The 15,758-nt window shown below is 42.1% G+C and overlaps 1 long non-coding RNA gene across 1 annotated transcript in view; it reads right to left on the reverse strand.

Moving 5' to 3' along the window:
* LOC131480532 (uncharacterized) overlaps positions 1–15,758 on the reverse strand; it is a 126,085-nt gene that overhangs the window by 94,743 nt on the left and 15,584 nt on the right. Inside the window, exon 2 of the long non-coding RNA XR_009245595.1 lies at positions 6,357–6,478. This is a non-coding gene — a long non-coding RNA (uncharacterized LOC131480532). The remainder of the gene's footprint in view (positions 1–6,356; positions 6,479–15,758) is intronic.

Genomic DNA, 15,758 nt, shown 5'->3' on the forward strand with positions numbered 1-15,758 from the left:
ATGAACTGCTATGATGATCCTGTGTAAATAGACATTTTTCCTATTGGAAACAAATAATTATATTTGCCTCTACTAAAAGTGGAACAAATAGTTTATGAGGGCTACATTTAAAGATATGTGAGAAAAACATAGTTCTTTGTAGACTTTAAATCTTTTCCTACACATTTATCAACAAAATGTATCCAATTTGTAGAAGTATAGTTCAAGATGTCATTTTTCGCACAGGATTTCTTCATTGCTTACGAGCTCATTCATCCTGCCTGATCTTAGCAGGCATTCAAGTGTATGAGTCCTGGTGCACAGAATGAAGCACTGACCACTGGCCTAGGATTCTAGGCTCTCTCCTGACCTAATTCCAGTGGACCCAGTCAAATTTACTTCCCACTGTCCCCTCAAACACATACGCACACATTTACACACACAAACACATGCAAACACACACAATTTTTAGCAATTTTTCATTAGTTTTGGTAATATGACTCCACAGCTTTCATTTTCGATTCCTTATGAATAGAAAATCTGGCTATAAAACAGAAATCTTAGCCGGATGCAAATCTCCAATACTCATCAGCATATACATTCCAAGATATGCATTGAAAAGAGATAATATTTGGTTTAATCATGTAACCTAAGTAATTCTAATGATAAATCAAAGCTAGGGTATCAGAACCAAAACTTTAAAAAAAGTCTACAAATCTTTAAGCATAATTCATACTGACTACAATGTTGTAAAACACACACATGAGGAGCATAAATACAATCCCATGTGCCACACAGCAATTTAATAAACTGACACATACTATTATGAATTGGAAAATATGTATGACAGTATGTATTCTGAACTGCATTAGTAACATGCTGACATTTCCTCCAGGAGGTTCAGATTTTTGTATACATTACCAGAATCATCTTAGCCCAAACAAAAATGATCCTGGTTTGGGAAAGCCCTTGACTTGGTTGAGAGTTCAGCGTAAATGGAAAGGGTGTTGAAAAGAATTTTCTACATAGTGGATATCTATGGGAACAAGAAAATGATTACTAACAGTGTTCTGCACATGTCAGACCCTTCACGCAATCAAAGAGGTCCCGAACTGGGGATAGAAAGCAGTCTTAGTCGGCCTCTGGTAGCTTAGAACAATGATGGAAAAAGAAAGGAATGAAGTTTTGATAAGCCCCCAAAAGATGTAAGAAAGGAAAAGACTTTCTTTCCCCAAATGCTTGCCACTTCTGCTGTATGTGCTTCACTTCTTCCTGGATGAAGAAACTGAATCCTTGATGGTGTGACTTTCCCAACAACACATACTTAGAAAGAGCTCAGATATTTCAACTTTGATAAGAATGCTTCCCCTATTACACTGAAAAAAATTTAAATTTTCAAAGGTTTAATATTTTACTAATATTTTTGCCATTTTAAGAATTATTTCAAATTTAATAATCACATCTTTGACTAGAAAATGATACACAGAATTTGAAGCGGTCCATTTGTAATCAGTACAACTCTCATAAGTAAACAATTACCTGCGTTCATTGTGCACTTCCTACATACCAAGCACCTGCCATTTCAGTTAATACTCGCTATGAACCTGTGAAGGAGAACAGGTAGCACAATCCCCATTTTATAGCTAGGAAGACAGAGGATTTGGATGGTAAGATAACTTATTCATGTGACATAATTCATAACTGATTACACCAGAATTTTTCAGATTTGTGTCCAAAACATGTATTCTTTTATTATAGTAAACTGTCTCTCCAAATAATATAGTGTGATAAATCCAATTCTTGATTAACATCTCCAAGCAAGACCCTGGACCAGACAGATGTTTTATTTATGTACTCAGATCATTGTTGCTGTGAGCGTCCCATACCTTTTATGAATCAGTCCTTCTCTTAGAGCACTCTATGTGAACAAAGTTCTTTCAGGATGCAACAACCAATCTTCACTCTCAAAAGCAGTTTTGTCCATCTCCCCCAAGTCCTACCTTCTAACCTCCTGGATAATGCACTGTGTCCATGAGCCCTGCCTGCACTTCCCTTCCCCATTCTCTTTCCTGCAGAACTTCCAGTCTCAGCTCAGTCATCCCTTCCTCTGAAATCTGTTCTGACCCATCCCTAGGCACCAGTCACATGTTCCATGCTGGACCACAGTCCCTGAGCCTTCCACTCTCACAGTTGGATGCTGGGTCCTGGTACAATGTCTGGTGTTTCATTTGGACTTGCAAAATCCTTCAAATTCTAGATTCCCAAAACCCTAAGGAAACAAGTTAAAGTAACTGCTTACCTGAGGTTAACCAGCAGGGAGGAGGGGCAGGGGCGGGGTTTACTGAGAATACATCCATCAGCATCCACTAGGGGGTACCATAAGGAAAAGAGCAGAGATGTGGTACCTGGGACCTAGCCTATGCTCTGTTGACAGCCAGTATAATCCATGGTTGCATGGTACCAGTCCTCTCTGCTGGGACATTCCCAGGAACAAGGCTGCACAGACGACAAAGCTCACACACAGTCCCCTATGGCTTTAGTCTACCTGCACTGACATAACAGAATAATACAGGGCTACATAACTCATGAAGAATTTCTTACACTTTTGGAAGCTGGAAGTTCAAAATCAAGGACAGCATTTTCCAGAGGGCAGGACCTCTTTGTCCCCACATGACAGAGAAGCAAGCTAACTTTTTCAAACAATTTTTTAATTTATTTATTTTTATTGAAAAGTCAGATATACAGAGAGGAGAGACAGAGAGAAAGATCTTCTGTCCGATGATTCACTCCCCAAGTGACCGCAATGGCTGGAGCTGAGCCAATCCGAAGCCAGGAGCTCTTCCAGGTCTCCCACATGGGTGCAGGGTCCCAAGGCATTGGACTATCCTTTACTGCTTCCCCAGGCCACAAGCAGGGAGCTGGATGGGAAGTGGAGCTGCTGGGATTAGAACCGGTGCCCATATGGGATCCCGGTGCATTTAAGGAGAGGCTACCACATTAGGCCCCAAAGCTGCCTCTTATGAAGGCCTTGATCTACTCCCAGTAAGGTGCTCTTGTGGCCTAAAAAGATTTTAAAGGCCCTGTCCACTCTTAATTCTATCACATGAGACCCAGTCAAGCTATAGTAGCTGCTACCAGATCCTACCCTATCTCCAGCTGGGTCCCTACACAACTTTTTCAAGCTTTTGCCCCATCTTTTGCTTCATTCACCCACAGTCCAACCAAAAAAAAATGGTTCAGCTTTCCCAGTTGATGGTCAACAAGTTGTAGCCTCTATATCTTCCCTTGGAAGGCCTCCCCACTCCCCAGCTTGTTCTGCTGATATCCAGGCCTTCTCACTGTGTAGCCCCAGCGTAAGTTACTTCTTTGGCAGGTTCTCCAGGATCCTTCCTGCTAGACAGAATAGCTCCTCTCCCTGTTTGCCTCTCTTGTTTTACTCTCGCTTTCTAGTATACCTTGGAACTATTTCCTACTAGATCCTTAGTGGAAAGGCACTTCATCTGCTTTAGAAGGCCTTGCACATGGCAAATTCCAGGGTACACACTGAATTACCTCACTGGGCAGCAAGCTAAACAGTGAGAACATAGACTATGAATAAATAGCACAACAACAATTGTGCCTGTTTGTGGAGCCTTTATAACATGCATGGTACTTTCACCTCACAGCATGAACCTAGGGTGTTCTCATGAAGCTCTTCAGGGCAGGTTCTCTGATATGAGACAATGACATCTCGACTGCTGTCTTGACCACTGCACCATACACCTGCCCCTGAAAGAATTTAAATTAACAGAAATTTGTGGCTGACCTAGTATTGCCTTAGATGGGCAAGCAAAATGTCTTTGTACTGAGCACCACACACACCAGTTCCTCTGGCAAGCTCCTCACGGCTTGCAATCCTCTGACTCTGTTGCCTGCTCCTTCCCAAGGAAGCCTAGTTTTTTTTTATGGAGAGTGGAGAAAGGCAAAACTGCTCATCTCTGGGCCCACAGTGTTCCAAGATCAGAGACCAGTATCCACTGTTGATGAGGCTAAAGGGGCATCCTTCCCAAAGATATGACTTGGGAAATGAGCAAGCTATTCTTTCGTAGTCAAAAATTTAAGGGCACGGGAGTGACATTAAAAATTCAGAAACCAAGATATACACTATTTATGTAACATTGAAAAATCAACATTAATGCAAAAAAAAAAGTTCTCGACAAATGAAAGATCAAACTCTTAAATAAAACAGGACCTGACTGATTTGCCTTTTGCCTCAGGTTCCAATATCAGTAACATGGTCCTGTTACTGATCTTATCTTTATTTGAAAGTTTGATCTTTGGTTCAACATGGATGTTGACTTTTATGTCTTGAAGGTTCTATTTGATTACTGGAGTTCACAGTGACCCCTGTAAGTTTCAGGCATGAAGCAAGCACCTCACTTGCCTTATGTTAGTCCTGACCCTAATCCTTCCGAGCCAAGAGTCCAGAGGTTTCATGTGCTAGAAATAATCCCCCACTGGGTCTGGCCCAGTAGCCTAGCAGCTAAAGTCCTTGCCTTGCATGCTCCAGGATCCCATATCAGTGCAGGTTCTAATCCCGGCAGTCCTACTTCCCACCCAGCTCACTCTTACGGCCTGAGAAAGCAGTCAAGGATGGCCCAATGCCTTGGGACCCTTTACCCTGGTGGGAGACCCAAAAGAGACTTCGGGCTCGTGGCTTCAGATTGGAACAGCTCCGGCCATCGTGGCTACTTGGGGAGTGAATCAGTGGACAGAGATTCTCTCGGTTTCTTCTCCTCTCTGTATATCTGACTTTCCGATAAAAATTTACAAAAAAAAAATCTTAAAAAAATTTTAAGAAATCATCCCACAGCCCCAGGTCAAGGCTCTCACTTTCGCAGAAAACCTCCAAAAACACCTATTCCAACAGCTTATCCAATTCAAAGCTCCTTCTGTAGACAGTATTTCTGACCATGGCTGTGTGGTCTCCAGATCAGTGGGTCAAAACCTTGGCAGCACATAAGAATCACCTTGGAGGTTTTTTGAGAAATTCCAGTGTTCATTTAAACCAGAATATGGGAATGGAACACAACAGGACCTAGCCTGTAAAGTTGATAAATCATCAAAGTTTTCCCCCAAACAAAAGGGTATCCCAGGATATGGGACTTTGAGTGTCAAAACTGTCCTTGGAGAATCAGGAGGGCTTGCTTCCCTGGGTGCTGCTTGCTTTCCAGATGATTCCAATGTTCAGCCATGTTTGAGAACTGCTAATAAACAAGTAATGAAGACAGGAAGCTCACTACTTAAAGAGCTCAGCTATAAATTCTGAAACCTTGGATAAAATGTATTTCCCACCAACCAAAAACAAGAGCATGACAGAAATGGCAGGAAACCATTACAGACTGAAGCTTCAGTAGCAAGCCATAAGGAACACAATTCAGGCAAATGCAAAATCCAAGAGCCAATCTAAATCGAAGCCAAGTGTTGCAGCACAATATTATGAGGCTACTCCAAAAATTCATGGAAAATAGTGCATGAAAATTTAATTTAATCTATTAGTGGTTTTTTTTTCATGATGCGCATTTCCACAAACTTTTTGAAAACCCCATGTCAGAGGAGCATAGAAGTAAGCAGAGGCATTACTACATCAAGTGGTATAACTCACATCAAGTCTGGGCATGAGCTGGGAAGAAGCAAGAAGAGGAGTAGGCTAAGATACTGAAAGTCTTACAAGGTCTTACAGCCACATGCAAATATTAATCAGCCACTGACTCATATTATCCCTTTTATTTGGACAACAAAAATTGCCTTATTCTTTGACCTCATTGCAGCTGTCTGTGGTAGCAATCAGAGGGTTAATTGTATACTATTAAAGATATATATTTGAGGAGACAGCAATAAATTAAATTAGGGAGAAACATTCCCATGGTTTTGATTTACTTCACAGGAAGAAACAAAATATTGTACATCTTCTATTATTTCACCCTTGCCTGCAGGGTAAATGTAAGATAAACTTGCAGAAAATTCTAAAAAGGTTGCCATAATCCCCAACCCAGTCTCCTAAATGATGTTTTCATCACGGAGAATAAAAGGCTGTCTATCAAATGCAAAGGCAATCGAGTATCTGCAGTTACTCTAAGGGATTTAGAGCTCAGCATATTTTGATTCTGGGGTTTCCAAAAGAATTGCAAAGAGAGAATTTACTCTTATTATTTTTCACTGGAAAAGTTGGTTTTGAACAAAACTGCTTCCTTGATGGGCACAGGGATGTTTGCTGTACTGCTGACATCTACTGAGAGACAGTGAAATAGCACTTCTCCAAGTAAAGGAAATAAAAGGCTCTCTTAAGAAAGCTCTGTCTCTAATGGGAAAAAACACATCTGCAGCATGTCACCCACCTTGCCCAAGCACTCATCAATTTTCACAAAAGGTAGGGCTCCAGGAAGGCTCACCAGACAGCTGGAAACCAGGAACAGAGCTATAGCCATGCTGCAAGCGGTGGTGCCCATCACAGGACTCTCTGCAAAGAGAAAGGAAACATTTCTGAGCACTCACTCTAGGCAGCTGCTGGACACCAATTTCCACAATGCATTTTTTTAGCAGTGCTTTCATGTCATTGTCAGTTTTCCCATTGTACTGACACAAAAACTGAAATTCACAGATGGTCCCAGGCTTGTCTGAGTTACAGAGCTAGGAGGTAGGTCGAACACAAATGGACACTAAGCAGCCCAGATCTAGTTTGTGCCTCATTTCTACTTACTCTCCCTAAGGAAGCAATGCTAGCTCTAAAACAAACCCCTAAGAAGAGCAACTCTAGGAAATTCATTGGTTCCACATCATTCCCAGGAGATTAGTGAATCTCTGGAAGAAAACAAGACAGTCATAGACAAATTTAAACTCTGAGGTGAAATCAATTTCGTCCCAATTACTGTTCCTTTCAATGATAAAGATATATCTTAAAAAGTGGCCTATGCACTATAACCTTTGAGGCTTTGTTAGTCAGATGACAATTCTGTTTGGAACACTGCAGGATTATAAAGGCTGGTTTCCTTTCACCCTCTAGGAAGTCATGTTCACTTGTTGTATCATTAGTCATATGCCTTAACCCTGACTTTCTAGGCAGACACTGCTTCTGGGTACAATCATCTGTAAATAAGCTTGTCTTTTGGCACATGGAACCCAAAAAACTGACTATCTCTCCTTTCTGCACTTAGAGGTACCTGTATGCCAGCATGAGAAGCCATCCGCCTAAATGCAAAACCACTTTGATACCTATTATCTTCTAGGTTTTCCTACTCCAATCCCTCACTACCACCATCCATGATTGCTGAAATAAAAGGATAGGAGCATGCAAGTTTTAAAAGAGATCAAATCTTTGTTAAAATTCATGACCCTGGGTGTTCTATTGTGTGGTTGAGAATACCTGGGGGATAAGCATGCTTGTTTCCACAGATGGACTTGGTGAGTAATGTTTTCTTTTAGAAAGATGGATTCTAGAAGACTATCTAGCATTTATTGAGGGCTCGCTAATTATTTGTTTTGCCCACTTATTGGTTTTAACTAATTATTTTGAAGAAACACATAATGCATGTTCATGGTATAAATTTCAACATATAACATACGTCACAGTGAAAATCAATTCCCTATTCTACTCTGAACCCTGGTAAATCAGCTCATTTGCCCCAGTGTAACCTTCCTAGGTTTGTCATACCCTTCTAGATATATTCTATACATGCAGATAATTCTTAATTTTTTTAACCACATAGTGGCACACTACATAGCCTGTTCTTCACTTTGCTTATTTCTCTTAAAGAAGCATTTTAGAAATCCTTCTATCAGTTGGTAGAATTTAAGTAAGCTGGGCAAACCCATCAAAGTGATTGCCAAAATGACTGTTCATACTTTTTACTTTTTCTTTTTCGAGGCACTATCAATGGCCAGGTATTTTTTTCTCACCCATGGTTTCTGATTGCATTACAATGCAATTATATTTGATGGTAAATTTCTTTTATGCTGTGTGCATTTGTATTTAATTTTCTTCTTCAGTGAACTTAAAAAGAGAATATGTGAGAACTGGGAACTCAATAATGAAGTTTAGTTCAGAATAGATGTGTGTGGGTTTAAAAAAAAGAAAGAAAAACAGCATTGGCAATGCTTGGAAAGAGGCAGGTGCTATAGCAAGAAGATTTAGAAGAGGGAAGTTTTTTGGGGCCATTCTACACAAATCAACATATAACTACATCCTTCAAAGTCTCAATGTCCTAGTCTTAGTTCTTTCTACTACTTAAGGAACCTACATTAGAATGCTTGGCTAATACTTTTAAATTATATGTAAGCAAAAAATGTTGGGAGTGTGTGTAAACGGCCACCAAATGTTACATCTTCTTAAAAATTATTTATTTGAAAGGCAGAGAACAAGCTAGATACTTGCTACTAATTCCCCAAATAACTGCATGAGCTGCAGCTGGTCCAAGCAAAAGAGTCAGGAACACAATCCAAGTCTCCCATGTGAGTGGCCAGAGACCAACTACTTGAGTCACTTGGAGGAGGTGGGACACAAACTCTAATCAGGGATGCAGGTTTCATGACTAGCCTCTCAACCATCAACATTTCTGATCAGGAAAGACCAAGTTGTCTATTCTATCCACACTTGATTTCTAAGTGAGAAACTCAGCCTTTGGCCCATGATCTAGTCAAAACTAACTTGATCGTCTACCTTTGTTTCCCAGAGTTTCCAAGCGGGAAATGCTGCTGACTATCACACTCCCTTGCTTCAATTTTACCATTGTTCCTCACCCCAAATTCTTTTATGAAATGGCTCTAGTGCACTAACACATTTCATACACCTTATAAATTGTCCTTTCATCAGTACCTTGCTATCATAAGAACCAGTAAGAAAAGTCAGTGCTATAGTACAGCACATTAAGCTGTCACCTGCAATGCAGGCATCCTATATCAGAATATGAGTCTGAGTCCCAGCTGCTCTGCTTCTGATCCAACTCTGCTAATGTAACTGGGAAGGCAGTATGAGATAGCCTAGGTGCTTGGGCCCCTGCCATCCATGTGGAAGATCTCGATGGAGTCCTGGACTTTTGGCTTTGGCCTTGGCCAGCCCTGGCTCTTGCAACCATAGGGAGAGTAACCAGCAAGAAGATTCTCTGTCTCCGCCTCCACCCCCCCCCCCCCCCGCCGTTTCCTCCCTGCCTCTCTCTCCCTTTTTCTCTCTTTCTTTTTCCCTTACAAGAGGATGAATAAATCTTTTTTTTTTTACAGTGCACAAATAATACCACACACACAAGTAAGAGTAAAGTGGGCATTTGCCCATTTGTGAACAGGCCTAACCAACTCTGTAAAGTAGCTTCACTTTTAGGATGAATGTTGAGTCCACATATTTCAGAAGGAACACTCCGAGAAAATAAGCCCCCATTTTGAACTCAATTTAAAATCAAAACGGACTGAAAGCCCCTTGGGAATACAGCCTGGCCATCTATCCACAGAGTCTTTCAATCCCCCTAAGTCCAGGAGTATCAAGTGAACGAAGCAAATGCTGATACCTTTTAACCTGCCAGCGTTCTTGACACAGCAGAGATGCTGGATGGGGAGATTTGAAATGAGCAGCAACCCTGACTTTTCCTCTGGGTTAAATGTACACAGTGTTTGTACAAAACAAAGTCAAAGGCCCTTGGAAGGATGTCAAAATATGCTGCTTGATCCCAGAATTACTCTCCCAAAGATGCTCCCAAGGATAGTTTCAGTCTGACCTTGTGTTCCAGGCAGACCAGGGCAGCACAGATTAACATCAACATTTTGTAGAGTCTAATAACAAAATGCTCACACACAAAAAAATGTTGTCTATCAAAAGTACACGAAACAAAGACTGTACAATATTAAGAACAGATGTCAGAAATACTGGAGAAAAAAACTGTTTTCAGCATACTCAGTGAGATACAGGAGAATGGATATAGTAGCAAATGAACATGGCTTCCTCTGGATTTCCCCCCAAATATTGACAAATAACAGAAAAAAAATGTGTTTAAAGATAACAATCCAAGAAAGATTTCTTTCAGACCTTTGGCAGGAACCCCTTTGAGCACTGAGCCATCCAAGATCCATAAATAAACAAAGTCACCTTTCACTGTCCCATACTCAAAATGTCAAGTGCAGGGAAAGGCAAGTAGTTCACCTTCTCTCAAATACCCATTGATTTAAACTGTAATGACTCCCCTGGTGACAATCTAAAGAGTTCTGGAGAAAGCAGGCGGGACATTCCCTGGAGGTAAATGTTTTTGTCTCCCTTAAAGCAGGATTCCATTAAGAGAGAGTAACTGGGACCCGGCTTTGGGACTGGGTTTGGGAGTGGGCTGCCTTCCCCATGTACTGTCAATGAGGTCAAGACCGAGCAGGGTCCATAAATGCTAAATCAATGCTGGGCTATGCAGACGCAGAGCCCACATACGTTTTCTTCACCAAGAAACTCTGTATGCCCTGATGGGGCGTTAAGAGAAGGGCCGCTAGCCTTGAGTCTAGCCTGGCCAGCTCAAAGACATCAAAGTCCCAAGGCGCTCCAACGGAGGAGTATGGGGTCCCGTGTTTTAAATTTCCTGGCTATTGTCAATTTGTCTAGCAAACTGCATATTATCTACACTTAAGAGACTTTTAATTTCCTTTCTTAATAACAAAAATCTGTCTGAGATGGATATAAAATGTATATTTATTTACCTCTGGGACTAGGGCTGAAGGCCGCATGAATGGACTGTGGGTCAGGGAGGAAGAGAGGGATGAGAAACTTCTGGTTTTCTTTGGCTTAAATGTCTTCAGCCCCCTGGGTCCTATCCTCCCTAGCTCTGGCTGATCTCAGGAACAAGCTTGTCAGACAAAGAGCTCCTTCACCTTCGTGCCCCAGGCTGTGTGAACATTGGCTAAGACTGAGGAGGCTGAGTCTACCCCAAAAGAAGCTGTCTGTTCCAGGCAGAAAAATTCAGGGAGGCTCATAAGGAGGGGACAGAGCCAGCAAACAGGCTCTCTTTTGCAGCGGGAATGGGCAAACTGCAGCACAGGGGCTGAAGTTGTTCTCCCAAGTGTTTTTGTAGAGGAAATGTTATCACATCACAGCCATATTCTACCACAAGTTGTGGCGACTTGAGTTGTTCTGAGTTGAGTGACAAGCATATGGCCTGCAATGTTTGAAATACCTATTTTGGCCCCTGACAGATCAAATTTGCTAATCCATAATAAGACAAAGCATAAATGGCACGAAGGAGAGTGTCCTCAAAATCTATAGGGATGGTAATGTTTTCATTTTTTCTTTAAGATTCATTTATTTTATTGGAAAGGCACATTTACAGAGTAAAAGATCTCTCATCTGCTAGTCACTCCCCAGATGACCACCACGGCCAGGGCTGAACAGATCTGAAGCAAGGAACCAGGAGCTTCTTCCAGGTCTCCCACCCAGGGGACCATCCTACTATGCTTTTCCAGGTCATAAGCAGGGAGCTGAATGGGAAGTGGAGTAGCTAGAGGATCCTGTCTTGCTTTTAAAAACAAAACAAACAACAACAACAAAAAACCTCTATCTGAGGTTGGAACAAAAAGGTAAGAGGAGTATTTTGGAAAAAAAATAAACAGCTGGTGATAGACAACAACACTCAAGGATACAATAGCAGAAATATAGTTGTGAATGACAGGGGACTTAACCACAATGGTAGCAATGAGGATGGGGGTGGGGCAGGAGGCAAGACCAGCTGAGGCTAAGATCTCCTCACCATGAATGACACCCGGACTGGATGCTGTCATGCAGAGGCCCCTGCATGCCTCTCTCAGAGCTAGGATTGCCTGGCATTCTCCAGGCGCCTCTCTTCTACCCTAGACTGGGTACTTTAGGATCTAACAGTGACCTGTATTCATGGCGCTCTCCCTCAAGCCCAAGCTTGTTGCCTGACAGCAGGCATGCCACAGATTTGACAGCTGACTCCAGGCTTTGCAGCAGGAACTCTGGCAAGCCTGGCAGGAGTCATGCTTGAACTGAACACCCAGATGAGGAGGCCATCTCTAGGGGAGTGAGGGGACAGGCAAGGCCGAGGCTCACGGGCCTCCAGGATCTGTGAGTGGAGATGTCCTGTCAGCAGTTGGAAATGCAGTCTGGGACATGGGAAAGGGTCACGGCTGAAGAGGTCATCTGCAAAGAGGCGCTAATGAAACCATGAGAATAGATGAGCTCACAGAGCGGGAAGGGGCGAAGGGAAGGGCAGGGGCAGGGGCTGAAAGAAGTCCATTGTCAGAGAGCCAGAGCAGAGAGAAGAGTCCGTGCGGGAGCAGCCCACAAGGTAAGAGGAGAAGAATGAGGGCCAAGGAGGGTTCTCCCCTTTCTTTGGGAGCTGACAGACATACTTATCAGCTGGCGTAGGAACTCTCACCACCAGCAATGCCCCAGACTCTCCACCCTCAGATCTTTCTGCAGAAAATCATCCCTGAGGGAGTCACAACAAAATCAAGATAAGGAGAAGATCAGGTGTAATTTCAGGGGGGCTAGGCCAGGTCCCTCTGCCTGCGGATGTCTGTAGTCCTTCAGCATAAGCTTTCGACTCAGCTGAAGCAGGCTGCACCTCCCAGGAAGAGTCCCATCAACTTGCTATTACTGAAGGAGAAGGAAGGACCCACCAGCAGGCTTGGGTCAAGTGTCCAAGAGCAAGTGACTGCTCATTAGACCTGTGAAAGCACAATGGGAAGAGGGAAGACAAACAAAAAGTGTTGCCCATTTGGTAATTTTATGAAAAAGGGTGTTAGGCTGTAGGTGATCAGTTATTTCTTGGTGTTTATTTGTTGACTAATTATGTAACTGTGTCACATAATACAATGTAATTACTGAAGTTAAATAATAAATAATTAAAAAAAAATGAAACTCAAGCAAATCAGCAGAATAATTCATTGTGGCCAGATCAACAGCCTGCCTGTGGTGTAGCTACTGTTTCATCCTGTCCATTAAATGAGGATCCCTGGACATTGGACTGAGGCAAGCAGGCACACCTTCAATGTGCAGCGCTCAGTGCTAGGAGGAGGGAGAGTATGCAAGAGCTGGCACAGCTGAGTCTTGCTGGGAGGTGGCGTGGGCAGGCAAGTCTGAGTTGTTGTTAGCATGAGATTCAGAGCAAGCAAAGCCTTGGAGGGCCTGAGGGAGGCGCCATTTGTGGGTTGAGTCACCCCTTACAGAGTTTAGAGCTCTCTGGCAGAATGGTTGTCCTTGGCTGAGGAAGGCAGAACTTAGAGAGAGATTTAAAATAAATGCAGACTTGTGAGGAAGCCCAGATGCAAAATACCTGAGACGCCCACTCACCAGGGCAAATCCTGAAGTGGGTCCTCTCTCACCCTCCACCCCATGGGACTGAACAGGGAGGATAGAGACTCAGCGGGAAAGGTTCCTGTATTCCTGTTTGTATTTGCTTGGGGCTACCTTCAAAAAGTCATGGACAAACTCTAGATTAATATTGCATAATGCCTATGGAAATGGTACATAAATTTCTTATCCCTTGTTTGGGCTGTAATTATACCAACTCCATGAGTGAAAATGGATTAGTGCAAACTAACAAGGTGAATTAGCAAATGCATCTTTGGATTAATAGTGTAATTATTGTTGCCAGGTAAGCAAAGTTTGCTTCTAAAGAAAATCTTTGAAGTTACAGGGTCTAGTAGGGAAGAATGTATAACAGAGCCCTTAAGATGAAGACATCAGAACTACGAGGTGGGCCAGCACTAACATGGGCAGAATTCAGCTCTGGAGTGTTGGGTAAAAAGGAATATTTCACTTCTTTCTGATTAATTTTAAGAATATTTAGAGCACACATTAAATTCCAAAACCTCATTCAAAGGTTGTTCATAACATGGCCTCCTGTTTTGTAACCTGGATGCCAGAGAGAAGGAGGGATGTAGATTTGGAAGTAAAAGATATTTAATTGAATTGGCTTTTGTTGTGACAGATGTTTTATACAGTACTTTGTCTGTTAAGAACAAGATGTTCCAATAAATATTGGATACGTGGGACAGAAAATTTACTACAAGGCCATAAATCAATTGGCAAGAGGTCGTAAACTGTAACATTGGTGCTCGAAGCATTTATTAGATTATCAGAATCTAAGATTGATCTGTAGCTTTATCTACCCTCCCTTATCCATCATTTTTATGGGACATGAAAAGGAGTTATAAAAGATAAATTGCATTTAAAAAAATTAAAATACAGGTTTTAGACAGAGTAGTATGTCAGGATATGGAACTAGATTAAAGTAAGTGATAAACCAAGAAAGATATTCAAAATGGAAATACTTTTGTTGCTTCCTAGGAGGTAAGTAGTGGAAATGGAAATACTCAGAGAAAGCAGATAAATATTAAGCCACAGAGGGGTTGTAGACATTGTTTCATCTAAACCCCCATCATCTTACAAATAAAAAAAATCAAGAATTTGCAACATTCAAGGCTTTTCACAGTAACACAGTCAATCAACAGCATCAATGACCTTATTTCTGCTACAGATAAAACAAAGGATTTCTAACTTTTTTCTTTTGGGAGAAGATATAGTTTATCAAAAGGGAGTTATATAATTTGAACTTGAGATACATTATAAACTCCTTGAGAACAGGAATGATTTTCCTTTTTACTATGTTTCCCGAATCATCAATGAGTATTTATCTGCAAAATAGGAAGTTTCGGAGTCTCATCTGTATCCCTAGAATGTGTATTTCACACACCTGCTCCCACGTGTTCACAGACCAAGGGAGCAGGGGTTCAGCATCCACAAGCTGCAGCAGAAGCAAACATATCCAAAATCAGACATACTCAGCTTATAAAACTCCTGTTGCCACTTGAATGATCCAAGGTCTGTTTTATTTTGGGACGAGCAGTACACACCCTCTCCAAGAGGCAAGGTGAGAGAGGCAAGCCAGGAACTAGCATATATAATTTTAGAAGATGGGCATTCTTAGGGACGTGCAAACACTGGCTTTAAACTTGCATGACCCTGAAAATGAGTGCCATCTCAAGTACTATGCATAGTATGCTGCAAGGAAAGCCCAAGGGAGAGCATGCAATAAGGATATTAGAGTGTCCCATAACCCATTACCACATTATGGAGACAAAACTACTGTGGGTACTGAAAGAAGGAGAAAGCAAGAACTCTGCACACACCATCTTAAAATACAGGGAACAAGTCCAGTGACTTCAACCTGGGGCAGTTCTTGTGGCTCAGTGGGTTAATCACTTCACATACCCGCATCCCACACTGAAATACCTCGGTTTAAGTCCCCAATCCACTTCTGACCCAGCTTCCTGTTAACTCTGGGAGGCAGCAGTTAAGATTCAAGTATTTGAGTCACTGCTGCCCACTTGGAAGACCTGTAGAGAATTGCTGTATTCTGGCTTCAGTCTGCCCATTCTTACCTGCTGTGGGTATTTGAAAAATATAGCAGCAAATAGATAAGATTTGTTTTCTCTCTCTCCCTCCCTACCTGCCTCCGTCTTCATATCTCTCTCTCTCTCTCTCTCTCTCTCTCTCTCTCTCTCTCTCTCTGCCTTTCAAATACATTTGAAAAACAAAAAAAGAACAACTCATTGGGACACATCAGGTTAGGCCACCCATGACACCAGTTTCCCAAGTCAGAGTGTCAGTTTGAGTCCCAGGTGCTCTGATTCCAATCCAACCTCCTACTAATGTGTCTGGGAAAGCAGCTGAAAATGCCCCATGTGCTTAGGCCACTGCCAGCCACGTAGGAGACTCAGAAGGAGTTCATAGCTCTTCAGTTCAACCTGGTCCAGTT

Source organism: Ochotona princeps, chromosome 6 (assembly GCF_030435755.1).
Source record: "Ochotona princeps isolate mOchPri1 chromosome 6, mOchPri1.hap1, whole genome shotgun sequence".
Classification (NCBI taxonomy): domain Eukaryota; kingdom Metazoa; phylum Chordata; class Mammalia; order Lagomorpha; family Ochotonidae; genus Ochotona; species Ochotona princeps.